The 15630-nt window shown below is 39.9% G+C and overlaps 1 protein-coding gene and 1 long non-coding RNA gene across 2 annotated transcripts in view; both read left to right on the forward strand.

The window, feature by feature from the left end:
- Positions 1-15630, forward strand: part of LOC134804940 (uncharacterized) — a 213803-nt gene that overhangs the window by 40106 nt on the left and 158067 nt on the right. The window lies entirely within an intron of this gene.
- LOC134804918 (cationic amino acid transporter 2) overlaps positions 13488-15630 on the forward strand; it is a 75681-nt gene continuing 73538 nt past the window's right edge. Inside the window, exon 1 of the mRNA XM_063778239.1 lies at positions 13488-13749. The gene's annotated coding sequence lies outside the window, so the exon portion shown is untranslated. The remainder of the gene's footprint in view (positions 13750-15630) is intronic.

Raw genomic sequence — 15630 nt, forward strand, 5'->3', positions numbered from 1 at the left:
TTTAGTATGCAGTTTAAGCTCCTGACCTTACAGGATCAAAAGTTCAAAAATTCCGGGATTTTTTTGCCTGAAGTATAGTTGAATTATCGAGAAGATGGAATTGCATTTGTAGTGGTTGTATGCTGATAGTACAAGAAAATAGAAAATTCAAATATAGAATGCCTGTAAACAAACAATACACTACTACATATGCAATTCCACGCTCTCGATGATTCAACTATACATATGTATAACACACGAAACCAGGGGTGCAAAACTCCTGACTTCGGCCTAACTCAGCTCCGCTCGGCTCAGCATTGCTCCGAGCAATTATTAGGGTTGACACAACTTGACGACCCTTTGCGTGCACGACCACAGATAAGATAATGGCTTGAATTTTGACAACCCTAAATAGCCGAAAGGGATAGTGCCATATATTAGAAATGGACAGCATGATTCGACCCTGAACCGCTGTCATACTTCGGTTTTGTAGGAAGTTTCCTTTCTGTACGGTAGTACTATTATTTATTCTGTGATGTAACGACGATTGCCGGTTTTTTAGTCTATAGTCAAGAGGTATTAAAACGTACACGTTGTATACAAATAAATTCAGTACAAAGAGTTGTTGTCATTGCTCGTTAAGCCCGATTAAGACGGTTCAAGAACTTTCAGGCGTCCGAACAGTCTATACCTATGGGGCTTTAGCGTGTGATGTAAAGCTAACCTAACATTCGCCACTTAACCTATAATGGCCAAAAAACCATAAAATTTACTAAAAAGGCAGATGTTACCCACAACAAATGCTGAGCGTACCAATGTAACTATCGTTACTAATGTATAACTTGTAATATGCAATACGTTTGTGTACCTAAGTTATTTTGTTATTCCATAATGTAGATTCGCATCCGTTTTATTCCCGCTGTAACAGGGCATTTAATGTGGCATCGTCTTTCTCTCTCATCTCCTATATTTGACTGTAGGTACATAGGAATTTTTGGTATCGTCAATTCGATTATCAACAATGATCAACAATACATTCTTATGAACAATACCTACGTTTATTTTATTGCACAGTATGTTTGCGTGTCCTATCATTCACCTGACCGAACAGGGGCTTGAAATGATCAAATTACGTTAAAACGGACTTTATAACGACGGAGATATGGATTAACAAACATTTAAAAAAATCGAATTGATAACCTTTTAAGATTTGGAAGTCGGTTAAAAATAGCCTACATGCTTACAAACTTGTAACTTGTTGCAAGTGTTGAAGAAGTATGTAAACAATAAATTAATAGCCATAATTAATTACTATAGTTGGTCAAACCAATTTGTCAGTTAATAAGAACAAAGAAAACTATACTCATCCTTTTCTTTTGGGTGCTAGTAGTAATATAGTATGATTCTCTCTGTCTATGTTTGAAATGAGACAGTCCTTTGCAAACTATAATATTACTTACCTTAAACTACGCCATCTTAGTTTGTATCCTGAAACTTTTTGACATTGGAAATGTCTTTTCGTTCGCTCCAGTATACGGTCCGATTTCACGAAAAAGTGCGATCCCCTTATATCTCGGAAAGTTGTGAAAATATGATATTAAAAAATAGGCTCAAAAGACGCATAATCACGAGAGCTGTAAGGTGCAAAAATAATTATTCGAGAAAGTCAAAAACAAAAAAAGTTATGGTCGAAATAGTGAAAATAAAATTCAATTTTTTCCGAAATTTTTGATTTTGGTGCTCGATAATTTGGAAACGAAGAATGATATCAAAAATTTGAGAAAAACGGCTCTGGACAATTTAGTCAGCTACAATTTGAGCCTAAAACAAAGACGATCGGGTTAAGGGTTTGCCCTGTAGCCTAACCTTAAAATAGTCAAAAAGTCAGAACGACATTTTTCACAGGACATTTATGACTTCATGTTTCGCAGAGTTCGTTATCGGTGTTTGTTGTGAATTATCGGGATTATGACGGCAGAATAACACTTGCACTGCGTGGGCTTTCAAAATCGCTGCAGATTTTTCTTGGTCTAACTCTATCTATCCTGTTTGAGACGGGCGTAGATAACGCACTATTCGACAATCTATGCATTCTTGTGGTGGTGGAAATAGAAATAGAGATAGAGGGAGAGGGAGAGGGAGAGGAAGAGGGAGAGGGAGAGGGAGAGGGAGAGGGTTTAATACAACATAAACACACGCTGTTTTGGTCATCGGACTCGTCTCGATGAGCACTTAGGAGAGTAGTACCCAAGATAGAGCTGATGCTGAACCCTGGCTGTACCTAAAGGAACTCAGGTTTGTTGCAACATAGGCACACGCTGTTTTGGTCATCCGACTCGTCTTGATGAGCACTTAGGAGAGTAGTACCCAAGATAGAGCTGATGCTGAACCCTGGTTGTACCTAGCGGAACTCAGGTTTGGTGCAACATAGGCACACGCTGTTTTGGACACCCGATTCGTCATGATGAGCATTACCCAAGATAGCTGATGCTGAACCCTGGTAGTACCTATTGGAACTCAGGTTTGGTGCAACATAGACAAACGCTGTTATGGTCATCTCTCGTCGCGTCAAACTGCTGTCAAGAAAATTTCATATCTTGCAGCAAATGGGCCGCTGCCGATCACCACTTCTCGAGTTGACTACGGATTTGCCGTGTAATAATTTTCTTGTACTTTGAACATTAATATATCCGGCTTATTCATCGAAAAATGAAATATGTACCTATACTTATGCGCCACGGCGACAATTATTCAAACTTGGATACGCGTGTGGAAATTTTGCAATTTGTTTGTTCACATGCGTTATGTCCAGGATACTTGTGTTAGTCTAAGAATAAAATAATTATCATTCAACGTTGTAGTTTTATTTTGTAACTTTTTCCTTATCCAGACTTTCTCGTCGCTCAGCGACAATATTTTTTCGAATTCCGTAGATTCATTTCCAATGTGCTCGATAGTCGTGTGAGGCACGAAATCTGTGAATTTTTGTTTGAGGCCCCCTAGTGGCGAGTTCGAAAAACCAACACGCTCCCAGACACAATCATTATTAGCAAATTAGAGGGCATAACAGTTTAATTTTATACCGCCAGAGGCCCTTCGTTGCCGGCATCTCGGCATGCAAAAGTTTATCAGAAGCTTTAACGACTTTCTATAATTTTTAAATAGTAAATTGTGTTATTTTGACTCTGGCAAAACCGTATGAAAGGGCTAGTAGGCCGAGTAGGCCGCCAACCGTTTGTGATATAGGGTTCACCGGTTTAATCACGTTTTGAATCGATGAAATTACTAAAGAAAGGCCTCAAGATTGGTGTTGATTATCACTATTCGACAATCTATGCATTCATGTGGTACACTACGGAAAAACTACTGCACTGTTAGGCTGCATTTAACATAGTAATTCAAATTCATGTCTAGACAGGCGTGTCTCACTCCGCGATTTCGTCGCTTTGCTATAGGTAGCTAAAAGTACATCCGTTCGGCCCCAATTTTGGGGTTTACCATAAGCCGCGCGTGGCGCTGTCGCCACCTAGCGGCCATATCTGTGCTGATCGTAACAGACGCGTTTTGAGTGAGTCTTCTGTACTTAGTACTATTATTTATTCTGTGGTCTAGATGTGTTATCAAACATAAAAATATCATTTTATAAACCTAAAAAAATAGAATAAAGGAATAAAACTTTGTATTACTACTAACGCCATCTGTTGGAGAAGTGATGAAATTAACATTCGTGCTAATGGTAAGTAATTATTTGTTTTTCTGACAGATGGCGTTAGTAGTAAAAAAAAATGGACATTCTTACACAAATTGTAAAGTCCTACAGTAAGCTCAAGAAGGCTTGTGTTGTGGGTACTCATTCAAACAACGATAGGTACCTAATGTGGTGTTTTCAATTTCAATATTGTCGATGGTGCTTACGCCATTAACAACGATGAATACAAAGGTGGGTTAAAATTTTGGATTCTGACCCACCGCGCTTCGCTCGGATTGATTCCCAATATGGAGTGTAGAAGTAACACACTCTACTTTCCATAATTCCCAATTTAGCAATTAAAGTTTCTTTGAATACTGGAACGGAACATTCAATCTTGCTGTATATTCACATCAGTGAATATACAGCAAGATTGAACACTTAGGAGAGTACGAGTGTGGTTTGAGAAGTAGCTTGGTTCGATAGTAATTCAGGATCTGGTTTTAGCTGGCAGAAGAATAAAAGAATGAGAATAAGATGAAGCCATTAGAATCTCAACTGAGTGAGTTCTTCACATTTTTCATAAGGCTTGGTTTCATAAAAAGTACACAATATTCCTCAACTCATTTGTTTTCAGGTCGAACCAAGTTACTTATCAAACCGCCCTAGTAGCACCCAAGATAGAGCTGATGCTGAACCCTGGCAGTACCTAGTGGAGCTCGGATTTAGTGCAACATAGACATACGCTGTTTTGGACATCCGACTCGTCCTGATGATCACTTGGTAGAGCAGTACCCAAGATACCTGATGCTGAATCCTGGGAGTACCTTGTGGAGCTCGGGTTTTATACAACATAGGCACACGCTGTTTTGGTCATCCGACTCGTCTTGATGAGTACTTAATAGGAAAGTAATAGTACCCAAGATAGAGCTGATGCTGAACCCTGGCTGTACCTAGTGGAACTCAGGTTTGGTGCAACATAGGCACGCTGTTTTAGTCATTCGACACGTCTTGATGAGCACTTGGGAGAGCAGTACCCAAGATAATAGAGCTGATGCTGAACCCTGGCTGTACCTAATAGTTGAACTCTGGTTTGGTGCAATATAAGCACACGCTGTTTTGGTCATCCGACACGTCTTAATGAGCACTTGGAAGAGCAGTACCCACGATAGAGCTGATGCTGAACCCTGGCTGTACCTAGTGGTTCTCAAGTTTGGTGCAACATAGACATACGCTGTTTTAGACATCTGACTCATCATGATGATCTCTTGGTACAGCAGTACCCAAGATAGAGCCGATGCTGAACCCTGGCAGTACCTAGTGGAACTCAGGTTTGGTTCAACATAGGCACACGCTGTTTTAGACATCCGACTCGTCATGATGATCTCTTGGTACAGCAGTACCCAAGATAGAGCTGATGCTGAAGCCTGGCAGTACCTAGTGGAACTCAGGTTTGGTGCAACATAGGCACAACCTGTTTTGGTCATCCGCCGACTCGTCTTGATGAGCACTTAATAGGAGAGTCCCTAGTAGCATTTTCGTTGGGGCCCACGGTGCCAACGGTAGGGAAAACGTTGGGATGAGGTTCGTTCCGTAGCCAACATTAATTTTGTATTGGCCCACCATCGCATTTACCAACATTCCCTGTGGCACAGATGCCCAACAATGGGCCTTTGTGTATTTTGGTACCGTTGGCTAAACAACGATAATATTCGTTGGCCCAATGATGACATATATCGCATTTACCAACATTGGCAGTGGCAGTGATGCCCAACAATGGGCCTTTGTGTATTTTGCTACCGTTCGCTAAACAACGATAACATTCGTTGGCCCAATGGTGAAAAAATACCGCATTTACCAACATTGGCTGTGGCACGGATGCCCAACAATGGGCCTTTGTGTATTTTGGTAACGTTGGCTAGTCAAGGAAATCATCCGATGGCCCAATGATGACAAATATCGCATTTACCAACATTGGCTGTGGCACTGATACCCAACAATGGGCCTTTGTTTATTTTGGTAACGTTGGCTAATCGACGATATCATCCGATGGCCCAATGACGACAAATATCGCATTTACCAACATTGGCTGTAGCATTGAGGCCTAACAATGGGCCTTTGTGTATTTTGCTACCGTTCGCTAAACAACGATAACATTCGTTGGCCCAATGGTGACGAATACCGCATTTACCAACATTGGCTGTGGCACTGATGCCCAACAATGGGCCTTTGTTTATTTTGGTAACGTTGGCTAATCAACGATATCATCCGATGGCCCAATGACGACAAATATCACATTTACCAACATTGGCTGTAGCATTGATGCCCAACAACGGGCCTTTGTTTATTTTGGTAACGTTGGCTAATCAACGTTATCATCCGATGGCCCAATGACGACAAATATCGCATTTACCAACATTGACTGTAGCATTGATGCCCAACAATGGGCCTTTGTGTATTTTGGTAACGTTGGCTAATCAACGATATCATCCGATGGCCCAATGATGACAAATATCGCATTTACCAACACAGACTGTGGCACTGATGCCCAACAATGGGCCTTTGTTTATTTTGGTAACGTTGGCTAATCAACGATATCATACGATGGCCCAATGACGACAAATATCGCATTTACCAACATTGGCTGTAGCATTGAGGCCTAACAATGGACCTTTGTGTATTTTGCTACCGTTCGCTAAACAACGATAACATTCGTTGGCCCAATGGTGACGAATACCGCCTTTACCAACATTGGCTGTGGCACGGATGCCCAACAATGGGCCTTTGTGTATTTTGGTAACGTTGGCTAGTCAAAGATATCATCCGATGGCCCAATGATGACAACTATCGTATTTACCAACATTGGCTGTGGCACTGACGCCTAACAATGGGCCTTTGTGTATTTTGGTACCGGTGGCTAAACAACGATAACATTCGTTGGCCCAGTGAGCACAAATATCGCATTTACCAACATTGGCTGTGGTACTGATGCCCAACAATACCAGTTGAGTTTGCTTGTGGCGTCACTAGATGGCGTTACTGTCTCCAAACATCGAAGTTATAGTTATTTTCTCCATTATTCCGGATATAATCATAATATTTTTTTAAAGTAACTTATAAATCTAATAGCTATAACTATAAAATTTATACATAAATTTAAGAAATTGTATATTACCAACATTTTCTCAATTTAAATCTCAAAAAACATAAATCTCGCTTACGAAGTTTCGAAGTGCGGTTAGTATATATACAAATTAGAGTGTATAGTAAGTGTACTTGCTTCGGCAGTACATATATACTAAAATTGGAACGATACAGAGAAGATTAACAACAACTGCTGCCTAGCCTAGGGCCTTCATGTGGATACAACCAATGCCTACCGTAGTGTAATTGTAATATTTATCAGCAAAGGCCCAACGTCGTATTACACAACCACTTACTTAACGTAGGGTAACTGTAGGATTCGTAAACAAAAGCCCATTACATAATTAGACTGTAGGCACACTATAAATTACACAACTATTTACCTACGGTAGTATTGTAAGAATCCTACACAAGGCCCAACGTTAAAGTTACAATGTTGGCCCTTTGTGGGACAAGCTGTGTTGGGCCTTCAACCTGGTGCACGACTACCTACCGACCTACCTGACTTGCCGTTGGGTAATTGTTGAATTTGCAAACAGAAGCACAACGAAAAAATTGCCCTTTTTAATTTTTTTGCAGTTGGCCCTACAGCAAGCCATACGGCCAAATGTAACAATTAACCAACCATCAAACAAATGCGTATAGGCCCAACCACGGCCCAACCAAAACCACCACCGTTGAATAATTGTATGATTTATTTAAATAGGCCCAACGAAAAAATTACTCTAATGGCCCTCTGTTGGGAATCTTCGGGAGGGCCTTTGTCGAGGGCCCTCCAGCAAATCGTACGGCCAAATGTAACAATTAACCAACCATCAAACAAATGTGTATAGGCCGAACCACGGCCCAACCAAAACCACCACCGTTGAATAATTGTATGATTTATTTAAATAGGCCCAACGAAAAAATTACTCTTATGGCCCTCTGTTGGGAATCTTCGGGAGGGCCTTTGTCGAGGGCCCTCCAGCAAATCGTACGGCCAAATATAACGGTTGCCCAACTATTACGTAAACAAAGGCCCAACAAAATCCCTACAAGAAAATGCTATTAGGGGTAGTACCTAAGATAGAGCTGATGCTGAACCTTGGCAGTACCTATTGGAACTCAAGTTTGTTGCAACATAGGCAAACGCTGTTTTGGTCATTTCACTCGTCTTGATGAGCACTTAGGAGAGCAAATCATATGTGTGTTTATATGCGGAGCAGCGTGATTACCGCCAGTAGGTGTCCAGACGGGATAGTTTTTCGCTCAATTGTGTGGTGTGGACGCAAAAATAAATTCAAGGACATTGGCTCGCTGACCCAAATTATGTAGGAAAGCCAGTTGGCTTCCTTACAAAAAGTACCTACTGGGCGACCGTGTAGGATGTAATAAGCGCTTATGAAATTGTATATATTACGTGTGGATGATATTGGCAATTTGATTTTGTCGTCTGGACACGTTTTTAATGGACAAAGTAAAAGCTGTAACAGACAGGCGTACCGGACAGCGACCGGGGTCCGTTTAGTATATTTCTTTCTTGTTCTCATTTATCTTCCTGCCGCCCAGAATTTTTTCGTCAAAGATGGGATACAAGCCCAGAGGCCTTTTTTTAGGTTCACATGGTTCCGCCCCAAGACTTCGACATATGATTACATTGTCATAGCATTGTATCATGGGTGTGAGATTTTTTTAGCATCATAAGGGGTATCAGTAGAAGGTTAAGAAACCATAGAAACACCGAAATTCGATGTCTTTTTTATAGGACTCCGGCCGCTGCCTCAACAAAGTGGTTTTTCTTAGATTGTGTATTTCTGAATTTATTAAAATAATTAATGTACCATGACGTTGATTTGCCCCGCTTCTGTAACATATTTTAAATATATCACAGTTAAATAACGCATTTCATGTAAAATTTTATTACGAAACAATTTTTTCCTACCTTTGCCACATGCTAACAATAATATTAGCCACAAGCAGCATATTATATCTTACTTTGACTATTGGATTATAAAAATACAGTGAATATTCAATTCCGCTACAAATATAATGACCACCAAAAAATACTTTGGTACCCTAAATAACAAAATCATGCTTACCAAAAAAATTTACTGAACACCAAAAAAATAAGGCCTAAAATTACAAAAGTACCACCATTTTAATTACGACTGCACTTAATTGTATTCGAATACCAAATATATTGAATGATCACCAAAAATCATTAATGATCACCAAATCTTGAAGACCAAATTAATGCGATATTTTCACCTAAATAAACCACTATGATTACCAAAAAATGTATACGTTTTAGACATCCGACTCGTCATGATGATCTCTTGGTACAGCAGTACCCAAGATAGAGCTGATGCTGAACCCTGGCAGTACCTAGTGGAACTCAGGTTTGGTGCAACATAGGCACACGCTGTTTTGGTCATCCGACTCGTCTTGATAAGCACTTAGAAGAGTAGTTAGTACCCAAGATAGAGCTGATGCTGAAGCCTGGCAGTACCTATTGGAACTCAAGTTTGTTGCAACATAGGCAAACGCTGTTTTGGTCATCCGTCACATCTTGAAGAGCGCTTGGGAGAGCAGTAACCATGATAGAGCTGATGCTGAACCTTGGCTGTACCTAGTGGAACTCAGGTTTGGTGCAACATAGACACACTCTGTTTTGGTCATCCAAGACGTCTTGATGAGCACTTGGGAGAGCAGTACCAAAGATAGAGCTGATGCTGAACCCTGGCTGTATAGTGGAACTCAGGTTGATGCAACATAGGCCCACGCTATATTGGTCGTCCGTCGCATCTTGAAGAGCGCTTGGGAGAGCAGTACCCATGATAGAGCTGATGCTGAACCCTGGCCGTACCTAGTGGAACTCAGGTTTGGTGCAACATAGGCACACGCTGTTTTTGTCATCCAACACGTCTTGATGAGCACTTGGGAGAGCAGTAACTAAGATAGAGCTGATGCTGAACCTTGGCTGTACCTAGTGGAACTCAGGTTTGGTGCAAGATAGGCACCTACAGTTTAGGTTATCCGACTCGTCGTCGTGTGCCTATGTTGCAGGGTCCCTCTAGCTAGGTGGATCAATTCATTTTTTTCTAATCGCCTTCAAAAACAAAGGAGGTTCTCAGTTTGATCCGTATATTTGTATGTATGTCTGTAGGTGCCTTGCCTTGACTTGCCTTGCCAGAGGTATGTACCACCAATGGCGTACCTCTGCAGTGGATCAAAGGACACAGCAACTCACGAGGTAACGATGCAGCCGACATCTTGGCGAGAGGAGGCTCGGAACTAAAGGTGGCAGGACCTGAGCCAATGCTACCTCTGCCATATGCCTGGCTCCGGAACACGCTGCGACACAACACCAAGGTAAACCACCAACAATACTGGTCTAACCTAGGCACATGCAGGCAGGCGAAGGAAGCCCTCCCGACACTCAACCCGACTTCGACAGCTGAAGAGACCACAGCTCCGGCTTATAGCTGGGGCAATAACTGGCCACGCCTCATTTAACAAGCACCTATTAACCCTACGTGTTACAGATAGCCCCCTCTGCAGAGCATGCATGGAGGCAGAGGAGACAGCCGCCCACGTCATTCTCGAATGCCCAGGGGTGGCAAAATACCGGGCACAACACCTCGGCTCACCGGGGTCTCCCAGAAGTCGTCGGCAACGTCAAGGGTCTGCTAGGCTTCTTGGTAGAGTTGGGTTGGCAAGAATAGTGCCGCCAACCCATCACGCAAAATAGGACGAATATGACGAAAGGAAATATGACGTCGAGTTGCGGAAACCAAGCCCGCGAAAACCTATAACCTATATGTATGTCTGTATGTTTGTTCGCGATTATCTCGCGTTTGGCTAAACTGATTTTGAAGCGGTTTTCAGAAAAGTATTTGTTAAATTCTGGAGAAGGTTTTAGTATACATGGATGGTACCACTTGGACCCGATAGGTGGCGCTGCTATCGGTATATCGTGAAATTTGATTTGCTGAGACCGACTTAGATGGAATTTCGTGTTTAGATTATATAGATGAAATGGTGGGAGTGGGAGTGTGAGACAACAACAGTGGGAGTGCGGGTAGGAGTGGTAGTGGGAGTGGGAGTGCGAGTAGGAGTGGGAGTGGGAGTATAAGGTCTGTCATTTACATGCCTATATACTCGTATCTTGACGAGTCTTTTGAGAGTTAACTTTTTCATTATAAATCTTAATCTATTTGGGCCGATATATAATATACGCCCCGGATCCGCATGGGTAGTTCAACTAATTTACAAATTATACACGTAAACCTTTCCCAAGAATCACTCTATTGAAAAGTGAAAGCCGCGTAAAAATCCTTTCAGTCGTTTTTGAGTTTATCGCGAACATAAAGACAGACGAGGTGGGGGACTTTGTTTTATTTTATAATATGTATTGAGATGTATTGATTTTAACCCTAGGCAAACTAAGTTACAGGCAAAAATATTATCTATACCTAACTATTGACATATCGTTTAACACCGAAACGTCAAAGTTTCGTCGCGATTATCCGATAGGATAACCATCGCCAACACTAGTACTAGCTCAAAACTAAATGGAGAGCCCGTCTATGTATAAACAAACTAATTTTATAGCTCAAAACCTAAAATAAATAAAGTACCTGTCACTAAAAAGTAAAAAAAAAAAAAAGTAAAAAATATAAATAAAATAAAAAAAACAAAACCAAAATTTTATTTCTTTTTTAACAAAAAGGGAACCGCCTTCAAAAACCAACCCACTGAAAAGCATTAAATATTTTTTTATATACCCCACCCCTATCCTTATCCATTCGTTATCCCGTCCTAAAGCAAAATACTGCCAAAAAGTAATTAATACCTAATAATAAGCAAATTAATAACCATCCGGGTAATTACTTAGTTTTTGAAGGCGGTGCCAAACCAACAAAAACATTATTTGCTGCCAAACACAAAAAATAGGAGTACATAGTTAGTAGTGCGAGAACTAAATTAATGAGTAAACTATGTATGTATATCTTTTTTATGCAAGTACTTAAGTGGAACGTTCTTCGTTTCTAAAATTTTGGTTCTCTAACATTTTGGTTTGGCACCGCCTTCATAAACCAAGTAATTACCCGGATGCTTATTAATTTGCTTATTATTAGGTATTAATTACTTTTTGGCAGTATTTTGCTTTAGGACGGGATAACGAATGGATAAGGATAGGGGTGGGGTATATAAAAAATATTTAATGCTTTTCAGTGGGTTGGTTTTTGAAGACGGTTCCTTTTTTTATAAGAAATAAAATTTTGGTTTTTGTTTTTGTTTTTTTATTTTATTTTTATTTTTTAGTTTTTTATTGGTTTTACTATTTATTACCTATGTGTTTAATTATTATTTCCTCACAACTACATACATCATCTGTTTTGGAAGGTTACTTCTAGATTGATCCTATATTTGTCAACATATAGATTTGATCTGATGATTGAGATCCGTTGGGAATTGAGGAACCTCAAATCCATACTCCATAAGTACTAATAAACAAGGAAGTCTGTCTGTCTGTTACCTCTTCACGCTTAAACCGCTGAACCGATCGATGTAGATGAAATTTGGTATAGAGATTGTTTGAGTCCCTAGGAAGGACATAGGATAGTTTTTATCCCAGAAATCATCCCTTAAAGGGGTGGAATTTTTTATGGGGACTTAACAACAACTGCACAACAAACTTTGTCAATAGGAACTGTCCCCCCCCCGCGCCCGGGCGGTGTAGCACCGGCGCTGCTGGTGCACGATTTAGTTGAAATTTGGTATAGAGATAGTTTGAGTCCCCGGGAAGGACAAAGGGTAGTTTTCATTCAAGAAATCACCCTTGAATGAAAGGGGTTGAAAAGGGAGGTTGAAGTTTGTATAGGGAATCAACAAAACGCAAGATTGAACAAAATAATAGTTAGGTACCTACCTAAATTAATAATTCCACGCTGACGAAGTCGCGGGCAAAAGCTGATGTTATAAATAGGCAATATGTATTAACTATTATATACATACGAAGTACCTATTACTGTTGTTACATTTATGCCAACAAAGCAAGCATTATTTCATTCAAAAATTAACATTTGAAAATCTGGATTTTCTAATGATGATCAACGTAACTAACTCGGCACAAACGTTCGGCAATTCGTTTTCTTTATTAGGTAAAATGTTGGTAAAGTAAGCTATGCTCCTAAAGTGCCTATTAAGATAAAGGAACTGGTCATGAAGACCCCATACCTACAATGGTCAACGCTTGTTGCTTGAGCCATTTGAAACAGTCATGGAGTGAACTAGTGTCATGTCATGGCAGGCGAATTAAATAAATTATTAAAGTTGTTTTGTAGATTAATTTATTTTCCCGTAAGTAAATTAGGTAATAGGTACCTGTGTGCCATTTTTTTCCGTACGATCATTACATCTAGGTTTTTACTACCGAGTCTACAGAATACAGAAAAAAGGCATATAATTAGCAATGTTGAAGATTCTTTATCCATAGTTCACATAATTCGCATTCATTTTTGGCAGCACTTGAAACACAAGCAAAGCTTAAAGCTTTGGTTTAGCGAATCGATCGGAGCAAGTTAGCGTAGGTCCACGCCGGATATGAAAATATGAGTTGCAGGTAACATGTAACTGGACCCTCGTGGAACTGTGGACTACCGTTATACTTTGCATCGATCGCAAGGGCAAGGGTAGTGACAGATGAATTGTTAAAGGTTTCTCACATTTTGGCAATGGTGCGCGGTAGGCGGGCGCGGCGGCGTATTAGGGCGGCAAGTGAGAGGCGAGAGGTCGATAAGCAGTGTGGTGCGCTTAGTCGAGGAGGACGGTCGCGCGAGCCCAGGCCCTCCTCGCGCAACACGCGCCTTTCGCGCCTTCAGGAAATCACTCGCTGGCGACCGCCACCCGCCTGCGAGAACCGCTACTCCACGACAACCCGCACTAACGACGAAGTGAGTATACTGAAACTGTAGTTTCGCTTCGTCACTCTGCAGGCAACCTGTAGGTTGTAAATCCCTAATTCACTGCACCGCCGACGTTTGTAACGTTTTACAAAACTGCACGTTGTATCTGTGGCTTGACGGGTGATTCCTTCTTGCAAATGCATATAAGTTACGTATCTAATGTTTAGTCTTTCACTTTTGATACAAAATGACTTTTACTTGGTTAGTGTAAGTGTTGTTTGTGTTGACAGTTAAAATAAGAATTGTTAAGTTATTTTAAGATTTTTACTGTATTTATTTAGCAAACCTGTCCGAATTTAAGTATTAAATATTTTAAGTAATTTCGGTCAGGTTTGTCAAGAATTTGTAATAGTTTGTAATTCAATCAACATATATTTGGTAAGTAGGTATATTAGTAAAATGCTAAATGTTGTATTAGTTACACTTGACGGACTACAGCTCTCATACTAATACAATACGCTTGACTGAATATTGTCAGACCTTATCTCTGCAATAAAGTCCATGGGTTAATAAACAAAGGTAGAGAAAAATAATTGCAGGTGGGTGAGCACGTCCGACCAGTCCGAGGTATCTATACAAGGAGGTCATTAAATGCTTGGCTGACCTGGGCATCGGGCTGTTTGTAGTAATTGTTTGAGATTGGAGGTCAGAATTTATTACTTAGATCATCACTTTTGGTCAAATTATATAACACATACTTAATTGCAATTTATGACTAAATAATATTTTTTCATTTTATTGGTTTACGACAGTCAACGTGGTATCAGTAATTCCATTCAGGCAATTGAACAAAAACTTGTTCACATAACTAAATATTATTGAATAACTATCTATTTTATGTAGGTAGGTATGTACGTAATAAAACGTAAAAAGCTTAAATAAAGATTTTTTGAATATCCGATCTCAATTGAGTGGGTGTATAAATTAGGGTCAAAAGTAAACAAAAGCACTTGTTCGCAAAAACGAATTACTGCACCGCTAATAGAGTTAGACCAAGACAAGTTTGCAACGATTTTGATAGCACACGCAGTGCAAGTGTTATTCTAAACGTCAAACTTCTATTAAATATATGACGTATAAATAACACTTGCATTGCGGGTGCTATCAAAATCGTTGCAGACTTCTCTTGCTCTAACTCTAACTCTAATACCACTAAACATCCACTCGACTCCACGGCGAACCTGTCAGGTTATAATTACCCATATTTCTGCAGTAGGGAACTTAATTAATTAATCAAGGTGCAAACTTTTAATGACACTTATACAAACAGTTACTTACCTAGAGAAACGTTACGAAAGGTTGTCATGACATCCGCTAGTAACTTTTAATGAACGGGAACAAATATTAGATAGGGAAGTATTTAAATGAACAGCCGTTTTTAAAACTGATCTGCTAAAGAAAATAGCCATTATTTTGACAGCATACAAATATATTATTTTGCTGGCAATAAATAAAAATGGGGCTACAACTCATGTTCAACAAATAGGTAATTCATAAACGGTCAACATTATAAACCAATATCGGTCTGCTTCTGTTATAATTTATCAGCTTAATAAATAATTGAGCTGCAAAATTATTATTTGGTCAGCAAGATTTAATATTTGCTGACCGAGTATCAATTTCGGCTGACCAAATATATATATTTCGATGAACAATAATATTATTGTTCACCGAAATAGAAATATTCTGCAGATCGATTAAATTACACCCTATTAGATACAGACTAGACTAGACAATAGTATACCCACCTACAGTCACTACAGTGCCTACATTCTATTTGAGACCTCGGAGGCGTACTCTGAGGTTATGAATTTGATCTTGATTTGTTAGAGATATGATTAGTCAGTGTTAAAAGTGACTTTTCTGTGA

Source organism: Cydia splendana, chromosome Z, assembly GCF_910591565.1.
Source record: "Cydia splendana chromosome Z, ilCydSple1.2, whole genome shotgun sequence".
NCBI lineage: Eukaryota > Metazoa > Arthropoda > Insecta > Lepidoptera > Tortricidae > Cydia > Cydia splendana.